The sequence below is a fragment of the Eretmochelys imbricata genome, chromosome 1 (genome assembly GCF_965152235.1).
Source record: "Eretmochelys imbricata isolate rEreImb1 chromosome 1, rEreImb1.hap1, whole genome shotgun sequence".
NCBI lineage: Eukaryota > Metazoa > Chordata > Testudines > Cheloniidae > Eretmochelys > Eretmochelys imbricata.
In genome coordinates this window covers 266621827-266631594 of record NC_135572.1, presented here as the reverse complement: position 1 = coordinate 266631594, position 9768 = coordinate 266621827, and positions in this window count along the sequence as shown.

Genomic DNA, 9768 nt, shown 5'->3' with positions numbered 1-9768 from the left:
AAATACGAGCTTCTTATTTAATAATACCTAGTTTTTCATCAGTAGATCTCAAAGTGCTTCCCAACCTTTAACAAACTCATGCTCTCAACATCCCTCTGAGGTAGGGAAGTATCATTATCCCCATTTTACAGAGAGGGGACTGAGGCACAGAGAGGCTATGTGACTTGCTCAAGGTCATACAGGAAGTCTGTGGCAGAGCACAAAATTGAAGTCAGGTCTCCTAAGGGCTGGGCGAGGCTAGTGCCCTAACTGTTGGACCATCCTTCCTTCCATTTTTGTGGAATTATTCTGATGTTTGGGCACACAACCACCTAGAGCTCTAGGTGCAGCTGAATCTATTACAAAGAATTTAGGCTGAACCAGTGCCAACAAAGAAAAAACATTACATACCCAGGGTAAACCCTTCTTCTCTCAACATAGTTAACCCACTCCCTGAGTAAAAGCCTGGAGAAACAGATGTTGCAACATGCTCGAAGGTGAACAAACTTAGGCTTGTTAAGCATCTTTTGACATGTGGGCTCTGCCTCTTCAAATCTGAGCAGTGCTGAACGGGGAAACTGACATTGTAAGAGGTTTTCTCTGATCTATCAAATCTGTTTTAAATGTTTGCTTAATTCAGTTGTGGTCTGTAAATATTAAGAGAACTTACAACTTTGAAAGCCACTGTCTTATTTATATAATGTTGCCCCTTCTTCTGACACCAGTGTCCCCATTATGAAATGAGTGTGGCCCCTTTGCCTAGTACAGATGTTCTCAACCTTTCCAGCCTACTGTTCTCCTTTCACAAGTCTGATTTGTCTTGCGTACCCCCAAGTTTCACCTCACTTAAAAACTACTTGCTTACAAAATGAGACATAAAAATACAAAAATGTCACAGCCACTATTACTGAAAAAATGGCTTACTTTCTCATTTTTACCATATAATTATAAAATAACTCAATTGGAATATAAATATTATACTTACATTTCAGTGTATAGCAAATAAAGCTGTATAAACAAGTCATTGTCTGTATGAAATTTTTGTCTGTACTGACTTTGCTAGTGCTTTTTATGTAGCCTGTTGTAGAACTAGGCAAATATCTAGATTAGTTGATGTACCCCCTGGAAGACCACTGAGTACCCGAGGGGTACATGGACGCCTGGGTGAGATCCACTGGCCTAGTGGTGACAGACACTGGAATCTTGCAGTCTAGCTTCCCAGTGGAAGAGAAATCAGCATTGCAGAGTCTGGTGCATTCTAAGCATAAGTTGCTTTATTTACATATATACATCAGATCTGGTATGAGATGACAAAACAGCCCACAGGGCACATCCAATTTCCAGGAATCTCAGCCCAACACAAAGGCCTGGTTCCTGGAGAGTAACTCTGCTTCAAGAATTTACTCTAATCTGAGACCAAGGCAGACAGCAAATTCTCCTGCCACTAGTGCAGTTCTAGTGTACCTGGTAACGTGGGTAACCAAAATCTAACACAAGCATTTCTTCCAATACTCAAAGCTTGTCTGTATGCTAAGGAAAAGAATTTGGGAGACCCTTGGGGGTAACAGGGCTACCTGTGAACACCTGCCATAACAATAATATATACATTAGTTATCTGTCATTTTAATCTGAGTTTATAGCAAATTTATTAACGCTTTTTGCCTTTTCATACTGTTTCCCTTGCTCTTTTCTTCCTCAGTTCCCTTCTTTCACTCCACTTTTCTTCTGCTGTACAGTGGAAAATCCTGCCCCCTTCCACCTATTGGACACATGCCATTGGAAAGACAACAGAACTGTGCTGTGGGGGGAGGGGTTCCATTGAGCAGGGAGGATTTGCAGGGAAGATGGGGGCATGAATCCCCGACAACATATATATGTGGGTCTGCTGACCAAACTCCTGTGTATGAACTGCTGCTCCCTTGGGTGCTACACTAGGGTAGAACAGCTCTGTTTCTCTCTGGCTGTGGAGGAGGAGGGGGATTTGTTCTCCTTCTGCTCACCCTGTTTACTCAGGCTTGGTGCAGGGCAAAGGTTTACCCCATCTTAATGTATCCATTCCTTCCTTCACACTTTTCAGTATCAGTTTAGCTTAATTTTTTCTCATTATTTAATGTTTCCATCTTTTCTTCTCCTTCTTTCTCCTTCCTCCCTTTCTGCTCAGAGCACACCTAAATGATACACTGTTAAAAAACACTGATAGCTGCTAATGCCCTGTTTACCCCAGGGCTCCTGTCATTGCTCCCATTGATGGAGTGGCACCAATGTTAGCAACACTGGGAAAGTTTTGCCCCCCAAATCCTGGTGTAGACAAGGCTCCGTAGTGAGCTGTCTTTGCAGGAACCAGAGTTTGGGCATAAAAGCATTTTTTTTTTCCTCCTGCGTTCTCAACAGAACTTATTGGTGTTTCTTTCCTCACCCCTACGCTGGCAGGCCAGGGAAGGAGGATGGACGAAGGTATCAGCCTGCTAATGACTCAAACACTACTGGGTTGTTGGCAGAGCAAGCCAGGAATTCTGATCTGCATTCCTCATCCTCTGTCTGGTGTGGTCTAGGATTTGGGGCCAGATTATGGCTGGGTGGGGGCCCAGGAGTGGTGCAGGTGCAAGGGCAAGGAGCCTGCACTGAAGAATTGTAGCTGCTTGGCAAGAGCTGTGTCTGAAAACAGCTAGTTAAACGGGCTGTAGCACAATTTCAAATCCAGACAGACCTTAGAGAGCTTCTTGACTCCAGTACTATCTGATTTCCCTTCGCCAAAGGAGGAGTTAATAATTTATCTCATCCTGCAGTTCCCAATTAATAACTGTTCCGATTGCAACTCAGCCCTATATAGCTAGCAGAATGAAGAGATGCCTTATCAGAAACCCTTGTATAAACAATTTATTGACATGATTTGAGCCAGCTTCTACCATCCAGCAGTATGACTTGATTTTTATTAAGCTGATTTGTATGCTAGAAATACCAGTAAATGAACTGAGAGTGATTTAATATTGGTGGTGTATGTATTACATTTTCTTATGAAGGGATGATAGTCTCCATCATTAAGTTGTTGCAGACAGGTTTCATGATAAGGCACATTGTTATCTCTCCCTTCCCTGCATAATGTTAACTCCAGAGCATTGTTTTGTATTGTTTGACAGAGTAGTACCTAGAGGCCCTAATTGCATTCAGGGTGAGTTGTACCAGGCACTTAAAAATAGATATGAATACATGCTTCTTGCCCTGAAGAGCTCACAATCAGCTTGATAACATGTCCCTGCTGGGACGGGAGATGTGAATTATCTCATGTTTGTTTGTTTTTTAATCTTGAGGTGCTCAGATGCTAAAATAATGGATTCCAATATAAGAAACTAGATCTATTTTATCTGATCAATTGTTATCTAATCTAAGGGTGTTTTGTTTTTTACAGTGTCTAGGTACTGTATGCTGTATCTTTTTGCAAAGTATGAATAAATTAATCAGGCTGTTTTGGAGTTACAAGGCATTACAAATTACCATGAACATGGAACTGTTCAGTAGCAGAGTTAAAAGTTGCAACACTGTTCTGTGATAGGCCCTTATAACTGCAGAAGAAAAATATTTTTTGTGATTTCTTAAAAATAAAACATGCTAGTGTATCCTGAAAGTGAAGGCAATTGATCAAGCATTTTAAAACTTAACTGTAACCCCATATCACTGTGCCATTTTCAGGTGTCATTAAAGTTGTTCTGGATTATGTAATATGATGACTACACGTGTAAATTTATTTAGGAGATTGTATGTATTGTGAGTATATTTGAATATCTGCTTTCCTCTAATTGTTCAACATTCATACGTTTAAATGTTCAGTATTTTTAAGAGAATATTTCTTGGAGTGGGAGTGTAGCAGTGACCTTAATTTAAACTTCACAAAGTATTTTGTCTGTTAATTCTCTTAAGTCACATTTCAAAGACCTTACCCAAGAAAATGCTAATTGACTTTGAGATTTTTCTTATGTAAGGAATTCAGGATTTGGCCCAGTGATATTTCCTGAATAGTGGAAAATGTGTCTTTTTAAGTGTCATGGAGGAAGAAAAACAAATAAATCTGAACTCTCACATTCAGCCAATGGACTACCAATTAGGAGTAGCAGTTCACCAGATGAATCACTCATTGGCTGATCATGTCATGAGCACATTGTACTTTTTATAACTGCTTCTGAAAGGGTTCATCCAAAGGCAGGAGCCTTTCATGTTCCACCACCTTTTAAATTTGCAAGACAAATTCATTTACATCACGACATCATGGGATGACATTGCATAAAGGTGCCATCACAATGCAGGGCCACTGTACTTGCATCTGCCTCATCTTCTCCACTCTTAAGTAAGCGGGGGACAACTCACCCAGCGAGTTGCATCAGTGAAGCTCTCACCAATATCGAGAGTCCCTTCCCTTTTCCCAGGGATGCAGTTATTGTTCAGGCATAAACACAGTTCAACATCAGTCAAAACAGGTCCGGCTGCCTGGTTCCTCCAAAGACCTCTGCCTCATAGGGCTTCTCCTGCCTGCACAGCAGGTATCCCCAGCCAGGTCTTTCACCTAGCTAGTGTGGCAAGCCCCCTTCCAGAGACAAGGTGAAGAGAAAGAAACGTGAGAGGGAGAGAGAGAATAAGGAATAGGGGGGAGAGAATTGAAGGAGTCATCACTGCTCAGACGCTCCTCAATTATATTATCCAAAAGGGAAGATGCCAAGATGTTTGGGAGTCTTAAACAGTCTCTACCCTCCAGATATCCTTCTTCACAAACACTTCAGATATTCTAGAGGCTCCAGCTGCTCCTGACTCCTCACTCCACCATGCAAACTGTACTCTATAAAATGGGAAATAACCTCCCCCACACAGCTTCCCTGACCCCATTGGACAGCCCGCCATCAAATAATGCAGAATTGCACCATTAGAAATGGGAAATACCTAGAGGCAGTCAAAGATGGCTAAACTTTGCAATGCCAAGGGCCACACTGGCAACTTGCATAAAAAACCCTCTGAAGAGTATGTCAAACTTATGTCTGTTTTAAATGCCATCCAGTGGAAACTGGCTTGGATACTGCATTTTTACTGAGTGTTTTTTAATAACACTGATTGCGTATCGAGACTCTTCTTGCTTCCTTATCACCTTCTTCTCTCCTCATACGCTGCTTATTCAGACCTAACTCTTTTGACCTTTTCTCTGCATTCATAGGGTGGGTTGGGGTTGTGATTTCTGTGACTTTTTTATTTTTATTTTTTTTGTTCTGCTGCTGCTCTCATTCCCTGAACACTGCAGGGACTCAGTTAGTGCCAATTATGATGGTGGCTTTTGCAGTGTGGTCCATCTTTCTGCTAGGACTGAACTGAGATATGCCTAACTCATTGTACATATTGAGAGCACTGAACAACCTTTGCCAAAAGAACCACATGCCCATTTGGTACAGATTGCTCCCCATGTTGGTATTTTCTGGAGAAAGGCCATTGACTGGGATGGCCACAGACATTGAATTGCCCCTGCCTCATCTCTCTCTACCTCTCTGTTTTCTTCCTGTTTGTTCTCTCCTTTTGTCTCTTACCCCCTTTGTCACTCTTCTGTACGGTCTCTGTTTTCCTCACCTGTCTTCTCAGCCTGTCCCTCCCTCCCTCCATTCCTTCTTTCTCTCTCCTCACTCTCTTGCTTCTTCTTTGTTCCCTCTACTTTCACTGTGTCCTCCTTGGTCTCTTGCCTCTCTCTCTGCTCCCTTTGTGCCTCCACAGCCCCTCACCTTCTTCCTTTACTCCATCTCTTCTCTCTGGCTTTCCATCACATATATCCTACTTCCTGCTTTCTCCTCTTAATACCTCACTCTACATAGTCTTCATTCCTTGATGGAGTTCTTCTGACCCATCAAGAAATATGATGAGGCCAAATTCTTGTCACTTGTCATTTAAATCAGGATTTGTACCCAAATCCTCAGAGATGGACATCTTATGCTTAAACCACACTTCACCACTGGGACTCTTCCCCCTATGTTACACACCTTGTGCTGTTAGGCCCCTCCCCTCAAAAACAGGGTTAGTGCAAGGACATCTTTCATAAATAAAATACCACAAATATATTAGCTGGTCCTTTACGTGACTCACTGGACAATGACAGAAAGTATGGAGAGGTAGAGCACAATGAAGACTATGCAGGCTATCTTCAGCTGCCTCACTGTAGTGCTTCTGGATTGCACAGAAAATGGATCTCTCATTCTCATGTAGCTCTGGAATCTTACATGCAGGAGAAGAGCCGTGCCTTCCAAATGATACCTACCAGCACCCCTGCCTATGTTCTCACTGACAACCACAAACTGAAGCATGTCAGTGGATGAGGGGAAGTCTTTGAGGACTGAGGCTGTAGGGCCCTTGAAGCGGTGGCTCAAGGGAACCCGGGCAGGGGGAAGGACAGAAGTGATGGTAACTAAGCTGTTGTCCTCTGAGGCAGGGTCCCATGCGGACCTGGCATAGCTGAAGATATGGGTGATTCTGTATCTCACTGCCAGCGCTGACATGTGGAAAACTTCTAGCACCCCATCGAGGAACCCAAAGAAGAGTGAGATGCTCGCCTGCCTCATGCCTCCTCGCAGCGCTGTCTTACAGTCCCTGCTGTTCTCCCGGAAACAGGCAGCCAGATGATGGTGGACCCACTGGGCACTGGATGACAAGGTAGCCCAAACCACTTGTTTCAGGTGCCCCAGCAGCTGCACAGCACATCTCCTGCCACAGTGCAGCAGGATAGTGAGTAGGTGAAGGCAGAAGACTCTGGCTGCTGCCAGGGACTGCCATAGGGCCTTATTTGCTAGCATCTCAGCCCAGAGCTTCTTGCCCAGAATTAAGAGTAAAGCAGTCGCCATCTCTAGGCTGCAGCGCCACAGGATGAAGAACCTGATCACCTGGGCAGTGACCCACTGGTACGCTAGGTCTGCTACAGTGGTGAGGTGATGGAACAGTGGTTTGTAGATGTTCACAAAGACAGAATAGGTCAAGAAGTAGAGTAGCACCAGGTGGACTCGATGCAGCTCCCAGTTCATTCTGCTCTGTATCTAGTAGTCTTCTTCACTGGCAGATGGAGATCCAACCTTTTTGGCCCTGCTCTTTGCTCTCCTAGAACTCCAACCCCTCAGCTGTGGGGTTGTGCTCATCTCAACAGTAATGTCCTGCCCTGCCATCTGTCCCCTGTATTTGGTTCTGTATAGTCCCCTCAGATGACTGGGTGATGACACCACAGTCAATTGCATCAGAAAGAGAGGAGGGGTGATGGGTCCTCTAGAGGACACTAGTAGCTTGAAAACACAGGATCAACTTAAAGGGAGTGGAAGCTGGTGATAGAAGAAAGTGGATAGGCAAAAATGAAGGAAAAGTGCTTGCAGAGGCCTTGGGCACTGGTGCACCTTGGTCCCTCCTATTCTCTGGCTGTGGCACACCATAGTTTAGTCTCCTAAAGGCTGTAATACTTAGGTTTAATTCTGGTTGTGGGGTTTGATGTGAGTGTGGCTGGGTGTTTGGTGGCCTGTTATGTACAGGATGATCAGAGTAGATCCCTTCTGGCCTTAAACCTTAGGACTATGACTAATGCTGAAAAGATCATACTGTATCTGGCTTGCACCAAGACAACCAATCCTGAGCAGTTGCCACTGTTACTGGAATGATTTTTACTTGCCAAGGTTCTACACCAGTTCCTGTATTTATCCTGTGACTATCTATAGCAACATATAAAGCAAAGCAGAACTCTTTACAGTGTTCTAACCATCAAACTATCAAACTTTTAAATGTTTGTAATTTGCAGTGGTGTCAAACAGGGATCTGTTTTGCTACCAACACTCTTCAGTTTATTCTTCTCTCTGCTCCTTCGTCACGCTTTCTCATATAACACAAAGTGTGTACATACAAGATCGGACGGGAAAACTCTCCAACAGTGCATGTCCAAGAGCAAAAAGCAAAGTCAAAAACCTGCTGATACACTAACTGATTTTTGATGATGATGCAGTGCTCATCATACACGCAGTGAAGAGGAGCTCCTGCACCTTTGCAATAGCTTTGTGCTAGCTTGTGATGAATTTGGAGTAATCGTCAGTTTGAAAAAAAGAACAACCAAAAACCCAATGCTTATGGCAAAAGGTGTGTTGACTGCTCCAGAAATTCTAATAGCTAGCATCACACTATAAGTTGTGCAGAAGTCCTGTTATCTAGGATCAATTGTATCTGATAATGTATATCCAGCTGGTGAGTTTAATTTTTATAACAGAAAGGCAGCCACCATATTTGCCCAACTGACCAAGTGCATGTGGGATAGCCGGAAACTGACACTGCACAACAAGATACAGGTCCGCTAGACATATGTTTTGAGAATGCTGCTATATAGTGGTGACACCAGCTACAGCAGACATGAGAGCAGGCTAAACGCTTTCCACACCCTCTGGCTTTGCTTTATGCTGAATATCAAGTGGGATACCAAAGCTCCTGTCACTGAAATACTTGAGAAAGAAAAATTACAAAGTCTTATCACTATTCTCAAACACAGACATCTGCGTTGGCTTCGTCATGGGCACCAGATGGACGATGCATTCCAAAGTATCTCATGTATGGAGAACTTGTGGATGCTCCAAGGACACTGGGTCGACCTAGGCTCAGGTGCATGGCCATTTGCAAAAGGGACCTGAAAACTTTTTACATCGACACAGCAAGGTGGGAAGATGCAGCTAGCAACTGACTGTGCTGGAGGGAGTCAAAGAGGCTGAAGAGAGGGGGTTGAGAGAGCAGAAAGTGAAAAGAGTGAAGAGGAAAGCACAGCAGGCCTCAGGTGCTAGTAGTGCACTGGCTTCATCTTCCTTCCCTGCGCTTTATACTTGCATTATCTGTGGCAAGGACTGTCGCTTGAGCATGGGACTTTTAACCACTTGCGGTACTATAGCACGGCATATAGCAACTGATCTGCTTTGGCACTTACACCATTGTCTTTTCAGACAGATGGTTGCCATTCATTTCTAATTTTTAAGTGCACACATGTATAGCTGTGAATTACATGAACTCCAACATAGATTTTATTTATTTATTTAAGCCAAAAGAGAGTTCAGCTCACCTTTGAAATGATGAGAGGACGGCTCTGCTCTTCTGTCCCTGTTGTTTGGCCCAGGAATAGAGGCCCAGAGGACTGTGAGCAGTCAAGAATAGTTGGACTGTACTGCACTCTAACCTCTCCTTAGCACACTCCCCACAGCAGGGGCCAGAAGAAGGGCTGTCAGAGAGCATTTCTAACAGCTTTGTGCAGAAGGTGATCCCCTTTAAGTGGGAGACATTCCCTGTAAGCTGTTACTTTGGCAGTAAGGTAAAGGTACAGTAGCTACAGCTAAGCAGATCTGAGGAGTTAATTCTGCAGGTATAACCAAGCCCCTCAGCTCCTAGGACAAGAGCGAGCTGGGTGAATGTATCAAAGAACAGGAAAAATTCTCTTCTTGGTCCCTGTTTCTTCCATCTGCTGTTGGAACATAGATCTACAATCCCAGCCGTGTTGTTGAGACAAAGAAATTAACAACATTGAGTGACTGAACATTTATATGAACAAAGATAATATTCTGTTATAATAGAAGCAATCTTGGAACCATTCACAATTATCACGGAGAACTCATGGAGGGCAAGTGAGGTCCTAAAAGACTGGTGAAGGGCAAACATAGTACTTATCTTTAAAAATGAAGAGGAAAGAGGACCCATGGAGTCACTGACCGGTCAGTCTAACTTCAATACCAGGAAAGACACTGAAACAAATGATTAAACAATCATTTTGTAAGC